Source organism: Periplaneta americana, chromosome 9 (genome assembly GCF_040183065.1).
Source record: "Periplaneta americana isolate PAMFEO1 chromosome 9, P.americana_PAMFEO1_priV1, whole genome shotgun sequence".
NCBI lineage: Eukaryota > Metazoa > Arthropoda > Insecta > Blattodea > Blattidae > Periplaneta > Periplaneta americana.
Window position 1 is genome coordinate 56,995,715 of NC_091125.1, and position 15,392 is coordinate 57,011,106.

Consider the following 15,392-nt stretch of genomic DNA (forward strand, 5'->3'; position numbering starts at 1 on the left):
AAACGTGTCTACCGGTAAAAATTGAATAGCCTGAGTCCAAGTGAAGAACCAACTTGTTCAAGTACTGTATTCTGTTTCTAACACTAGGGCTAAAGCTGTCCATCATGCTCTCCGTAATCTGCCTCAAAGTCCCAGAAGGTATTATGAGGTTGTGGGTGTATTAGTGAGAACCTGTGAATTATGGATAAAGGAAAGCAATATATCTGTAATAGGAAACCCTGTCAAAGATGTCGAAGATGATGCAATTAATTTTATTGCAGAGGAAGATATCAGCAGATAGGCTTCCGGAAGGAAAGGCTGTTTAACGATGTACACAGATACTGGGAAGGTACAAATGCAGAAACAACATCTTGTGATGACCATTAAAGAAGCTTGTAACCTATTCGTTGCAGGAAAAGGGACAAACATAATAAGACTTTCAAAATTTGCACCCCTTCGTCCCAAATACGTTCTTCCTATACACATAACACCACACAATATCTGTGTGTGTATCAGTAGCGGCCGGTTATCGAAATCCTCGGTGAGGCCAGATGCAACTAGTTTAAGTGCCTCCGATAGGAAATGTTTATTTACGATATTAATTATTGTTATATTATTAATATCATGATTACTGTATTATTATTATTATTATTATTATTATTATTATTATTATTACTATTACTATTAGTCTATTATTATTAGCCTACTATTGATGAAAAATAATGACACTCACCAAATATGCTGTTATGCTGTGAGTTTCAGTGATTGTTTCAGTGTGATGAAGCAACCCACATTATGTGTTGAAAATCCCCTCCTTTCTGTTCTTTTTATTTTTTTCCCTTGACAGCAACGAACAAGGCCAACAGAGAAGTTTATTTTACACCACATTACCACTTAACCATTTATGTTGCGCATACCAGGATGCAATAGAAACTCGCGTTTTAAGATTATCTGTCATAAAAATTGTCAGCGATGTCGTAGGTATCTCGGTAGACTCTCTCTTTATTTAAAACTTCCTTTCTTTCAATAATATTTCTTCTTGAAAAAAGGACACTTTAACAATGAATTAACTACACTAGCATTATTTCTCGCATTTGTTTCTGTTTATATTTTCCCGAAATACATAACAACATTGGCCCAGATTCACTACTGTACTAGAGCGGATTGACTGTACTACCAAGTACAATAGTACAACACCCTCGCTTAAGTCATAAACTGAGACATAAGGGGAGGGAATAGTGTGGGTCTCTGCCTGCCAAAGAGCTGGAATGTTTGTTATTTATGGCCTATTTAGGAAGACAAGTCACCATTGCTATTCCCACCCACTCTACCCTTGAGGCCGGCCCATGGATGTGAGGAGTGAAACCTGACCAGGCCACGAGGCCAGACGAATTGTGCCTCGGCTACAACGTTTTAAGCGCAAGCTCAAACTCCGCGAAAATACAGGAAATTCAGAAGACAGACCCGGCACGAACGATTCTGGCCTCAGGAACAAATTTTACTGCAAAACAGGTCTATATACACCACAACCAGACCCGGCACGAGCGATTCTGGCCTCAGGAGTAAATTTTACTGCAAAACAGGCCTATATACATCACAAAGTTTTAAAATGCTTCTACAGCGATGCTTCATTCAAATAACTAATACATCATATAAAAACACAAAATTTGATTTCTGTTAAGCCAAGTGACTGAGGCCCGGCCCCACTTGCCTCAGTCAATCAGCCGCCACTGGTGTGTATGTATCACTGTAATGCCGAATATTTTAGTCAGAAACTTTGTCTTCCTACAATGAATACTGTTCGAGCTTACATGGAATCAGTAGTTTGTGATGTAGCAAACGAAAAGTGTATGTATTACTAACAAATATGGATATTACGATAACTTGGACAAACGATTAGAAATTAAAGAGGAAGATTTAAATAAACAGGTTACATATAAACAATGGGTACATGCAAATGGAAAAGTATAAGAAATTGAAATCAGTAGTTAAATTGCAGAAGATGTGCAAGAATTGAAAAACCAGATACCAACCCTCCTGATACATTGCTTCATCACAAGGCAAAAAAGTGCATTTTTAATGAAGTAAGACAAGCTTCATCTGAAGTGTGCTTCCAATCATTACTTATCTTTGTAAGAGGCTTCGTAAAACAATTTATAAATTCGTTAATCTTCGGTGCTACTTACCCATTAGAGTTCTACGAAATGTTTATTTGGCCATTATTCAGTCTATCTTTCAATATGGTATAATTGTTTGGGGTGGAAGTACAAAAATTAATCTTAGTCCGTTAAATTTACTACAAAAACGAATAATTAAAATTTGTTTGAAGAAACGTTTTGATTATCCAACTAAATTAATTTATTCTAAATTTAATGTATTTAATATTGAACAAATTTATAAGTATACGCTGTTAAAATTTTATCATAAAAATCTTAGTAAGTTTGTATTACAGACACACAATTATGACACAAGACGAAATATTAATTCAACATTAGTAGAACCTAAATATCTCACATCTGCTGGTCTAGTGTTATAGCATTAATTTTGGCCCTCGGTTGTACAATGCTTTAACTAAATTACACCCAGAACTTCTAACATGTAACTCACTAACATATAACAAGAAAATTAGAAACGTGTTAATAACTTCAATTTGATTAAATAAATTTATATATATATATATATATATATATATATATATATATATATATAGTCCTACTTTTCACGTGAGATATTATTCTTCTCTAGTGTTAATATTATATTATATAATTCCATTGCCGCTGTAATTTAAATTTTAGTTCCTATTTTATTTTACTTAAGTTATTTATTTTTATTATTTTTTTCTATATTTCTCTTATATTAATATTGTATTATAAAATTTCTGTAACTGTAATTTTAAATTTTATTTCCTATTTTATTTTATTTTATATTCTCTTATAGGCCTATTAATATTATATCTGAACTGCGACCGAACACGAGCGCTGCTCATTCGGTCTCAAATTTTGTTAATACTACTGTATCTCCTTTCTTATATTGATTGTATTATTTTATTTATATTTCTCTTGTTTGTTTGTAATTATATTCTTTATTCTTTATATTTAAATTTAAATAAATAAATAAATAAATAAACAATGGACTTTTCGGAGAACTATTCCGCTATGTTTCAAAATGAAATACAGGCTGCTCTTTGGAATAACAAGCAAATTACAGTTTTCAAAGCAGTGGCGTGATTTGCCAATGAACCTTGTAATTATGCCTTGGCGCATGATAAATATGCTGTCTTTGCTTTCTTAGACGAAATTTTTAGAGACATAAAAATAATCATCCAAATGTGAAATACCTACATGTATTTTCTTCTGATGGGGCTCTCTCTCAATTCAAGCAGAGATTTAATTTCATGAACATATCATTTATAGAAGAATTTTATGGGATACAACTGTCCTGGCCTTTTTTTCTCCTCGAGTCTTGGGAAAGAAGCTGTAGGTGGTGTATGGGCAACTATTAAAAGGCTTATTTGGACTTGGGTGATGCATAATTGTTTGTCGAATGTGCTGCAACTTCTTCCGTCAAGATAATTTTGATTACAGATGAAACAGTGAAACATCATGATATGTTGAACGCGCGTTGAAACAACACAGCGTCCCTTCCAGAGACACAAAAAAATGCATTCCATAATTGGAGTATCTCCATACAAAATCAAATGGAAATATTACTCTTACAGCTCTGATGACCATGAATTTACATTCAAGAAAACCAAATCTTCAAGTACAAAATAAAAATAGACCTATTAAATGCATTTATTGTATGTATGTTTAATCTGATTTTTTTACTCTTTGTTTTATTTTGCATCAATCAATAGTTTTGGTATTACAACGTTAAATGATTACGTTGTACAATATGCGACATTATAGACCTACTCAATTGTATTATTTTGTTGTTATAAGAGGTATGCTAAAGTAATATGTGCAGATATAATGTCTATTAATTGTTTAAAACTTTTTTATAATAGTTCACTTTTTTATTCAGTTGTTCTTTCCATTCATTACAAGACACATTCAGAAAATGTCCCGTCCGTTACCTGTATGTCCTGTCTGTTACCCATTTTTAGACAGTTCCTCTCAATACACAATTCATATTACACAAAGTTTGAATGCACCCATGAATAGCTGTGTACACTCGCAATATTTGGTAATATTGTGATATTTTTGTGTTTCATAGCAGAACAGAGATTTTATGGAGTTTGTGTTCATTGTATAGGCCTATACTGTGACATTTTTATGTCCCGTCTGTTACCTTTTTTTTAAACAGTTATAACTGTTGTCAAATATTTTAAACCGTAATTTGCTTTTTCACAGAAATAATATCAGCTTATAACCTGATGGAGGCATTCTGACTTTTATTTGGTATATTAAATAATTTCCGTACGAAAAAAAAAAAATATATATATATATATATATTATACTGACCAATTTGTATAATTGTCCCGTCCATTACCGTGGAATTACCCTTAAACATCATTACCCAATTTTGCTCTGAACGGCTCAAATAATGTGTTATGAAAAATAGCAATTTCCATGTAGGCGTGCCAAAAAGGAATTTTTACATTATGCTAGGACGGCTTGAAAGAATTATTTTTCATTATGGCTGATTAATATTACATATAAGAAGGAAAACAATAATTATTATAATAATGACTTGGATAAGATAAAACGTTGTACACCCATATTACACATGGTTAAAAATCCATTATGTGTCCGTGAGAAATTACGAGACGCTAGGCGTTTGTGTCATAAATATCTGGCTCACAAGTAATTGGTCAATTTAACCCATTTACAAAATGAGTTACTATTATTCATTTATTCATAACATCAGGCGCAAATAACAACCGTGGCTTAATAAATAATAACGAATATTCTTATCTATTTCAGTATTTCAGTACACTTGTCACTAAATATCACTACACAAACACAAATTTACGATATTCCTCCTCTGAACATCTGCATAGATTTCGTTCTTTTTAATATTATAGCAAAACTAATTAATAAAAATTGCTTTAAAGATTATATTCTACATATAAAAATAAAAGTTATGAGGTGCTTCATATGGGTACTTCGTCATTCTGTGCTCATAGTACTACGTTAGATCTATATGATGCGCATTCTCTTATCTATCTCTAATTTAACAAATAAGTTATCCAGTAATGTGCTGTTTACATAATATGATCCATCAACTATTGTTTTAATAATTTTAGATATTTGATTATTGTTTTATTTTCTTATGTAACAGGACATTTTACTTTTCTAATCAAAGAGATTCCAATAAACACTAAAACTATTTTGTAACACTGGAGAGTATTTGTGCGTTAAACGAAGGGTCCCGGGATCGATACCCGGCCCCGGAACAATTTTTCCTCGAAATTATTCATACGTGATTTATATTTTATCAAGATTCGGAACAATGACTGACAGACTAAAACTGCTAGTAAAATAAAAAATAGCAATATAGAAAAGTATAGTAAACCTTGATAAAATGAATGTTGATGCGCGTATCTGATACGACCAGGAGTAAGATATAAATCTGGCACCTCATATCACATTCACATAGTTATGTAATATATTCCGTGGTTTGTGTGCAGGCTGGAAACAACCTATCTCTTATTATTTCGATACTGCAATTACTTAAGTTACTGACGCAGAATACACTTGTTATAATTGTGGAGGTTGTTTCAGATTTCGGAAGAAAAAGTTCGGAAGTATGAACATAGGTTTCGGAAACAATTGCTTTAAAAATCCAACAGACCGAAATAAGCAAATATGGATAATTTTTTATGCCCCGCATATATTAAAATTACTGAGGAATCATTTATTAGATGATGGTATTGCATTAATTACCGACGTCTGTGACACATAGCTCAGAGGTCTATGACAAGGTTAGACTGGATTAGATTAGGGAATAGCTAAGTGACAGAAGACCGAGGATTGTAACAAGATTAGATGGGTGGAAATCAGCAATTTGTTGTAGATAATGTTAATATATCAACATGTAGGTACCTACCAAGGGGTGATTTGTTGTATAAAACGTACTGTCCATATTTTCTGCAGAGGTTGATAGTGCTGAAAATTGTCGTCGTAACTAAGAAGTTATATAGTAATCTCTTTAACAGGGACAGAAACCACACAAACTACCGAAAAATTTTATTCGCACTCGGTATCTGAATCAGTGTCTGGAACATATTCATCTATAACTCCCCTTTTCCGCCCCAAACAAATAGTGTTTGCCATAATATAATATTATCCATACTTATATCTCATTAGAATATATCTTAACAAATTAAAAAATCAATCAATTTGCCAAATATACATTACATAGCAAAACCCGTTGAAACCCACTTCACTATTCACATCACAATTTCAAAAAATCACAACTACCACTACCAGAAAACACCAAACCACAGAATCACCAACATAACAAAACAAATTTTACAAAAGAAAAAACTTCAAAGAACCACTGCCTCCTATAAAGAAGGCACTGATTGATGACGTTAGGTTAGGTTAGGTTAGGTTAGGTTAGGTTAGGTTAGGTTAGGTTAGGTTAGGTTAGGTTAGGTTAGGTTAGCACAAACTTCTTCCCACCCAAAATTTCCTATTCCCAGCCTTTACTGTTAGTTTCTCTTGTGTTATATTGGGCACGTCATCAACTACGGTACCGCTAAAGTAAATAATTATTATCATCTATTAATCTATTTACACAAAATGTTTATACATGAATAAAAAAAATCTGTGTTTCTATATTGGCAAAACAAATTGCTCACCTTGTAAAATTGATGTTTCTCTGGCATTACGTAGTTGTTTTTCAAGCTTCTAAGTTTTTAGTCAGGGTTGGGAAGTGTTCCTTCGAGCTGTGTACATGAAATTCCCTGGAAATCTACGATGAAGATGTGTAATTTCGATTCTTTGTTCTTGACAAACTTTTTATAATCACTTTATTAGGTCTACACATAACTTACTGTAGATTGTCGACAGCTTTCCTCTTAACCGCAGTCCTAACAGTTTCTAAAACAAATCTACAGTCACTCAGAGGGGAAGATAATTATTTATTTGAATGTGAAACATTTTAAATTTTTATCATTTCACTCACGAATTTATTCACAATCACAGAAGTTTTAAGTCCGCTTGACTGACAAAGTATAGCCACGATTATTCACCGGTTCAGTCCTTGGGGAGGAGGACAATAACATAAACAAATGAATCTCGTCTATGAATTGATACACAGAGTTATAAGTTCTAAAGCCGTACGCATACAATCACTAACCATAGAAGCACTATACAATAAATACGATTACTTTTATGAATATTCTCGATGTACACAGTAGCTAGGAGTTAACGTAAAAGCATACAATTACGAACATTAAAATGTACTTTACAACACGTACGACAAACAAAATATGTCTTCCTACACTATAAACAATAGAAACTCATGTATCGATACGTTAAGCCATATTTACACAATTACCAACCTTAGAATGTTTTTTACAAGAAGCAGGGCGAACATATAAGTTATTAGTTGATACAGCGGAAAAGCGTATCGATAAACTTCGAAACTACAATGTGTGACGTCATACTTCATTCAAAGTCTAGTACTTATACACAGTCACGAAGCTCAATACGTAGGGAATATGCATACATAGATAATTGCTAACCACTAGAATCGCTACTTTCGCATCGTCACAGGCAAAGCGAAATAGTACCGGCACAGTCTATTGTTCCTAGTACCCTCAACAACTCAAGCTTCGTGACTGCATAGGCTATACTAGACTGTGCTTCATCCACAAGTATCCTCAGTTCCAATTAATACTTGTACAATTCAATAAGTCGAAGTAGTGAAAGGTAATGCGTAGTGAAGCCAGATTTCTTTTATAAAGCTATTACATTTTGTCACTCACTTAAGAAAACTGTTATAACATATTTATATGAATATCCAATGCAACGAAACGTTCATTGCTGGGTATAAAGCCACTGTTTGTAAGATAAGAAAAGAAAGTAAGATAGTTTAAAAATAAGAGTTTACTATTACATCTTCGAAGAAATGTCGACCAACCAGCCTCTACAAAATTGACGTAGACAACATGGATAATGCGCTAATGGGCTTCAGATTCACAAATTAGTGTGATCGTAAAGAAAGTTACGTACTGTAAAGTGGTGTCAGGACGAAACAGGGTTCAAAGGTAGTGGTGAATCGCCGGGAATTTGATAATATTATTAAAGCTATGGGATTTAAATTCAAGATTTGTAAAACAATCTGCAAGTGCTACTATGGGGGTTTATTCCTGAGGCGTTTTTGATGTAGGCCTACCAAGCCAAATCAAAGTGCGGTGATTAACTTAACGAAATTAATAGTGAAAATTATGTAAAATGGTTGACCACGTAGTTAATTCCAGATTACCATTACTGTATATGATAGTTACGGATAATGCCCTTATCATAAAAAAGACAACAAACCTCCAATACGAAACATTAAAAAGTGGTATGCGTCAGTGACTTCTTGACAATGGTGTAGCTTTTAACACTTCCGACGTTTCCACAGGATACCTAATTGGAGGAGGTGAACAAGCAGATTTCTTAACTTAAGGGGAAAGGACGGTATTTTTAAAACTTTTTTCCTATTTGGTGTAAAATATTAATTGTTTGTATATAGAGAGCTCATGGCTGTAGTAACTCAATCAAATATAAATATTAAAAAAAAATTGGGGTCCAGATGTGGAAAAAAAATGTTCCCAATGCAGAACTTTACTAAAACCGATATATCTAAGCCATTTTTAAAGATAGATTCAAACAGTTGTTTGCAATGTACTTGCAAAGGCATGCTCTACAAACTGTCTGTAACAGAATTTTGATATTATTCCCTACATTTGTAAAATAGACAATTAAAATTTAATGACACTGTTTTCATTTCCTTTTTTGCCAACAGACAAACAATTTTTTTAATGAAATCAATTAACAAAATTCTGTTAAGGAGAAAAGTTTCCTAATGTTCTAGAGAATGTGTGTTCTAAATTTCACTTATGTATCTTTAATATTTCAAAAATTATATTCATTTTTGTCTGACATTATAGCAAAAAGTGAAGTTACCGGAAACAACAATAAAAGGGGACGTGTGATTTAAATATCCATAGCGCAGGAAGTTTGGTGAAAAATGAGTACATTTTCTAAAATTTTTTTTCTTTAAAATACTCTGTGATATGGAATGCATTGGATAATATTTTGTGGGTATTTGTGCCCTTATCGGATGTTGAGACGCCAAGGGCAATGCATGTGCCAATGGCGTCTCAACATCCGATAAGGGTACAAATACTCACAAAATGTTATGCAAGCATTCCACACATAGCACAGGGTATTTTAAAGATTTTTTTTTTTCGAAAATTTACACATTTTTCACCAAAAAATACCGTCCTCTCCTCTTAATATGTATACTAAGTTACGTTTAAGTGTTATATCAGTATGTTTTAATGTTGGAAGAAAAGTAAATAATAATTGAAAATTATAACGACGAATAAAAATAATAACGATGATAATGATAATATAATTTATTTAACAATGTATGTAACTTTGCAACCCTTTTTACGGATCCACTTATGTGCTCCAGTTTGTATGTGATGCGGACTACACACTTATTTCAGCAGAAGACTACATAAACACAACGACACGAGCGCTCCCAAGCTGTACGCTTTTCCGCTGTGTCGACTAGTACGTCAGAATATATTATGAAACTCATGTATCGATTGATATACCGGTAGCTAGGAGGTATAAAGCCATAAGTAAAAAAATCATCAACCTTAGAATAAATTATAGTTAAAAAAATACGGACAAAAACATGATTTACGTAAAAACAATTGAAACATGCATCGATTGATATTTACAGATAGAGTCAGAGTAAAGTCCCTTTATATGAGTAATATCTAAGAGAAGAGACAATGGAACCTCAATGTATAATACAATAAGCACTTATAATGTCTATGATTCTAGTAAATATAAGGTAAGGGATTTTTTTATCGCTCAGCGATACAAGTGACTGTAAAATACACCATATTCCACTTATAACACCAGTAAAAGAAATGGATATAGTTTAAAATATATACGCCAAAGAGAAATAAATGTACCTAGGCTTGGTTGTGCAGATCTTGCAATTAATACAACAATAGTTGTTATGGAAATTGAGATATGAATAAATAATAACAAACTGTAAAAGGAAAGTTTACAGATCCAATGAAAGAGTTATTATTTAATTAAAACTTAACATTTTCTGACACATCAAGAGTTACAATTTTAATATTTAATGGATTCCAACGTTATTACCACTTGTAGCACGGCAGATGTCAAACTTATTGTCAACCTCTATCCAGTATATCAATAGTGATATTTTTAATCGCAAGGTGTATTCCGTGCTTCAAATTATCCAAGTCAGTCACTAGCGTTCTATACCACTTCATCCTTCATGAATCCAGATAAGAAAAAGTCCAAGGATGTTAGATCTAATGACCTTGGCGGCCAAGCTATGACCTCGAATCCTCTGTCAATCCATTGTCTAGGAAAGTTTTAATTAAGAAAACTGCGTACCTGTCGCGTGAAGTGTGGAGGAGCGCCGTCTTGCACATAAATGATTTCAGCAGGAAATTATGGCACAACACAGAACTCAAGCATGTCCCAATAGGTTGTGGCAGTCACTGTAGATTCAGGAAAAATGAAGGGACCTATCACACGATTTTCATTAAGCCGGACCATACATTAATTTCGAGCGAATCACGTTCGTGTTCAAACACAACACGCGAAATCTCGGTCCAGATTCTGTAATTATGTCTTTAACTTTTCCTGATAATATGTGAAAAATTGACTTGCCTGAGAAACACACATGACAATTTTTGTCCAGGACACTCGCAACATAAGCCAGCCGTTTGTCTTTATCGTCGGGCTTGATCCGCTATGTTATTTGAATTTTGTATGCTTAACAGTTTGTTATTATTTAGTAATGAGAACCACTGTTACATAAATTGAAAAATCTGTACTACCAAACCTAAGCACATTTACTTCCTTTTGATGTATAGATTTTAAGTTACAGCCATTTCATTTATTGGGACACGGTGCATATAAATTATGTATAAAATGTAGAGCAATTAGGTATATATTATATAATAATATATTAAGCTTATGTTATATAATTATGTATCAATTTTTTTAAATTCCGATATAAAATGTCTATGGTTTTACTTTTCATAGATTTTTTTTTTTACATTTTCTAATCATGCAATGATATCAAATCATTACATATTTTAATTGTTGATACGAGCAGATATATGTAATGGTTGTTTATACAATGGACTTACAGTAATTTTGTTAAAGAAATGGATTTATTATTTAATCACCCAGTTATTAGTGTTGTTTATGTGTGATTAGATTAAACTTATTAGTAAATTAACGAAGGTCATGATAACCGATAACTGGTACGAACCAATCAGAAAGAGCTTATCTAATGTCTCAACTCTCATTGTAAATGGACTATAGACTATGCATAGATAGTAGATACAAAGCCATAGTACACAATCACCAACCATAGAATATAATTTACAAGAAACATGGGCGAAGATATGATTTATGCAAAAACAACTGAAACTCATGTATTGATTGATATACACACAGATTAGAATTATAAAGCCATAGGCAGACATTTTATTCGGTTATTTAACAACACTGTATCAGCTACTGGGCTATTTTCCTTCAATGAAATTGATGATAGAGACATGGTATTTGGCAAGATGCAATCGAAAGTTTGCAATGGGATTACTTGGCATTCGCCTTACAGTTGGGAAAAACCTCGGAAGAAGTTCAACCAGATATTCTGTCGAAACGCCCGAACACAGTTCCGGATCAGCATGAAAATGTGCCTATAACTACGCATAAAATTAGCAGCGTTAGGATGTACAGTACTTCTCTAGACATACATTACTTCTCTAGACACACTCTGACCTTCGCAAACGTGCCGTCCCTAGAAATGTAGCTAACATGTAAAGTTATAGCCAAGTCTTGCTCAGTGTTCTAGTGGTTGTTACGCTTCCCTCACATCTCAGGTTCGGCGACATTTTTTATACTCCTCGCATAGTTAACGTGAAATGGGCTACCGTTTGTAATGTGGTAGCTTCAGTTTCTGAAACCTGTTTGAAAGAGAGAATGTTTGTTTATAAACAACTTACAAAACGTTTGATGATGCTAAGTATGACCGTCCCGGTACGCCTATCAAGTTATCAACAGTGATCTCACTAGACGTTTTGATTTATCTAGAGAAAATCAAAACTCGAGTGGGATATAATTGACTATTACACGATTAGAAGAAAGTATATAAAGATTAGAAGTAACGAAGTACTCCAATACAATAAAATATTAATTGACTTACGAAAATACAACTGTCTTCAAATGTATTATTGTACCATCTCAACATTACAAATATTACGCTAGATGCATGCTAGATGGCAGTAGTGAGTTATGATTACTACCAATGCCTTTTCGTCGAGAAGTTCTCGATCTATACACGATGGCAATGTTACTAGTCAAGAAGGCTTTGTTGATTCAGTTTCATTTTTATTAAAACAGTTGCATTCCACTTCAATTATCCGAATCCCAGTAACAACGTCACTTGACAGATGATTTTCAATAAATCTTAATATTAAACAATCTCTGATACGTGACTATCGATAATATCATATAGCAGAAGCTATAACATAACCTAACTAATATACACAAGTGTTAGAAAAGTTTTAATTAACGACGGTGACATAAAAAATAAACATGAATAATTTTAAAAGGAATAATTATTGAATGTACAATTTTCAAATTTGAATGTGGTTGGTTGTTCAATTGATGTTATATTGGACGTGTGTGTAATAGAAGTGGAACTCGTTGATTTAGGCCTACATGGTGTATTCAACTTATTCAGGATTTCCGAATGGTGCTCTTCATTTATTTGTAAATCGGATTTCAGAAGATGCATAGGTATGATCAGTGATTTTTATTAATTCTTGTTCTTGAATGCCAATGCGAGTCATATTTGAAACTGCTGTGCATCGACTGGAGTGGTTTGTAATTATATATATATATATATATATATACACATATTTTTTTTTTTTTTTTTTTTTTTTTTGACGTCCAGACCAGCGCAGTTTCAAATGTTGGCAAACAAAGAAACAAATGCTAGGGACGCGATAAAATTAAAGAAATGCTAGGGACGCGATAAATTTGTGCGATAAGCAGCCATGATTGGTTGAAATACGTCCTTTCGTACCGTTTTATTGGTCAAAAGTAGTATGACGTAGTAAGAGTGTAATAGTCATTATAAAACAGATTATGTAAAATTCTGGGATATGTTTTGTAGAAGCTGAATGTATTCATGATAGCTATAATAACGAACAGATTTACTTTTATATGAAAATAAATACTTAGGTGAAAGTCATTAATTATAAAAAATATGTACATGTAGTGCATCTGTAGGCTACATTCTGCAATCAGTTTCACAGATTGAGCCAGTTGTACTAATTCGAAACAAGTACTTACTTATTTCTGTTCGTACTGATTGTCGATTTGTGTATCCCTACTTACACGTAAATACAATGCACAAGTAGAAATAAATTACGTAAAAATCAAATATTCCTACAAATATATCAAGTCATACAAAATATTGAATTGAACGAATGAGTGGAAAAAAAAAAAAAAAAGAGAAACTAAACTGAAATAGCCTCTCCTACATTTTTGCTTATCATTATTAAAACCAGCATTGAAGCTTTAGTTGAATGGAAGAAGGATAACATTCCGGAAATGTTCTCTTTTTTTCTACTCAATATTGCATTGACATAAATCCGAGGTCACAGTTTTCTGCCATGTGACAGAGCATTTTCAGTCATTAAACGACAAGTAGAAGATGAAAGGCTGTATCTAGGCTTCAGAGTACATTGATGGTTTGCATCATGGAACATTCAGGTTGAAGGAACAAGATCATGTGGAGCTCCCCATTACTGCAGTATATAATGGGAAACTTGGAATCAACATCGAAAAGCTAGAGAACATCTCAAAAGTCACGCACTACATACCTGATGAGTACAAGTCATTCTATGAAGACATCCTTACGTATCCAACTTCAAATACAGCAGACAATGATAAGGATGAATAAAGACTCATATTCTGATGATCATTGTATAGAGTAAAACCATTTTAAAGTGTTCTTTGTAGTATTAAACATTTCATGTCACAAAAAATGTTTATAGTTAATAATTTTATCTGTTGTCAAAACGTTGAGTGGAAAAAGGATAATATTCCAACACATTTAATTATTAGTATTTATTAAACACATAAGTATTTGACTTTGAGATTGTTTGAGTGAACACTTAATGACTAGATCTACAATTACCTAATAGTAACTTTTCCAATAAAACTAGGGAAGTTGGAATATTATCCTTTTTCCATTAACCCGATTTATTCAATTACCTGTATGTTCTTTGTGGTAAGAACTTCAAAAACTTATAAAGTGCTTAAATTTCTTCCGTAATTTTATTCCAGTACAGTCTGTCATAATATTTCATCCTCAAAGATTATTAAATTTCTTCAAATTAACTCATTTCAATTCTTTAGAAAGGAAATACATTATTAAAAATATTTAAGATTTGATTGATTTGAAGTAAATAAGGATTTAAGTGCCATTTTTAAACTTAAACGCTTAATAAAACGATAAAGAAACAAATCTGGACCTTGATTCTTATTATGTTATAGGGCGAGGTACAATGAGGAACATAGGCCTAATAGTTGAGTGACTCGGGTTTTCTTTCTAATAAGTCAAAGAATGCCACACTGTGTATGCTTCTAGCAGAAAGTTTTCGGTCATAATTATGTTGACGAAGAGATATTCGCTTAGCTTTTCTATTTAAATATTACACATCTATGCTCAACAATTATGTTCCTCACTGTAGGCCTATATAAATTGTTATTCCAGTAAAAAACACAATTTTCACAAAAAATGGCACTTAGGCCCTTATTTACTTCAAATCTTCAGTCTATTCTTACGCATGTAAGTACTTAAATACTGGAGACTACAAAGATGTGTTGATGATTTTAACTTTATCGAATAAGTATATTCAGAGATCCTTCCCTGGTGTGACAACACCAAACTTACGAAATTCTTAAGAGCAAATTGGGGATCGTGTAAAGAGCTGAGGGGGTCGCGAGATGATTTACAAAATAAAACAAAACACCTTATTAACATATATTTGTTTTGAATTATACATATAAACATAAACGTTGAACATAATATTATATAAACAAAAGTTTTAATATTTATAAAATAAAAACGTAATTAATGCAGTAAATGTGCCTGTTTTTCAGAAA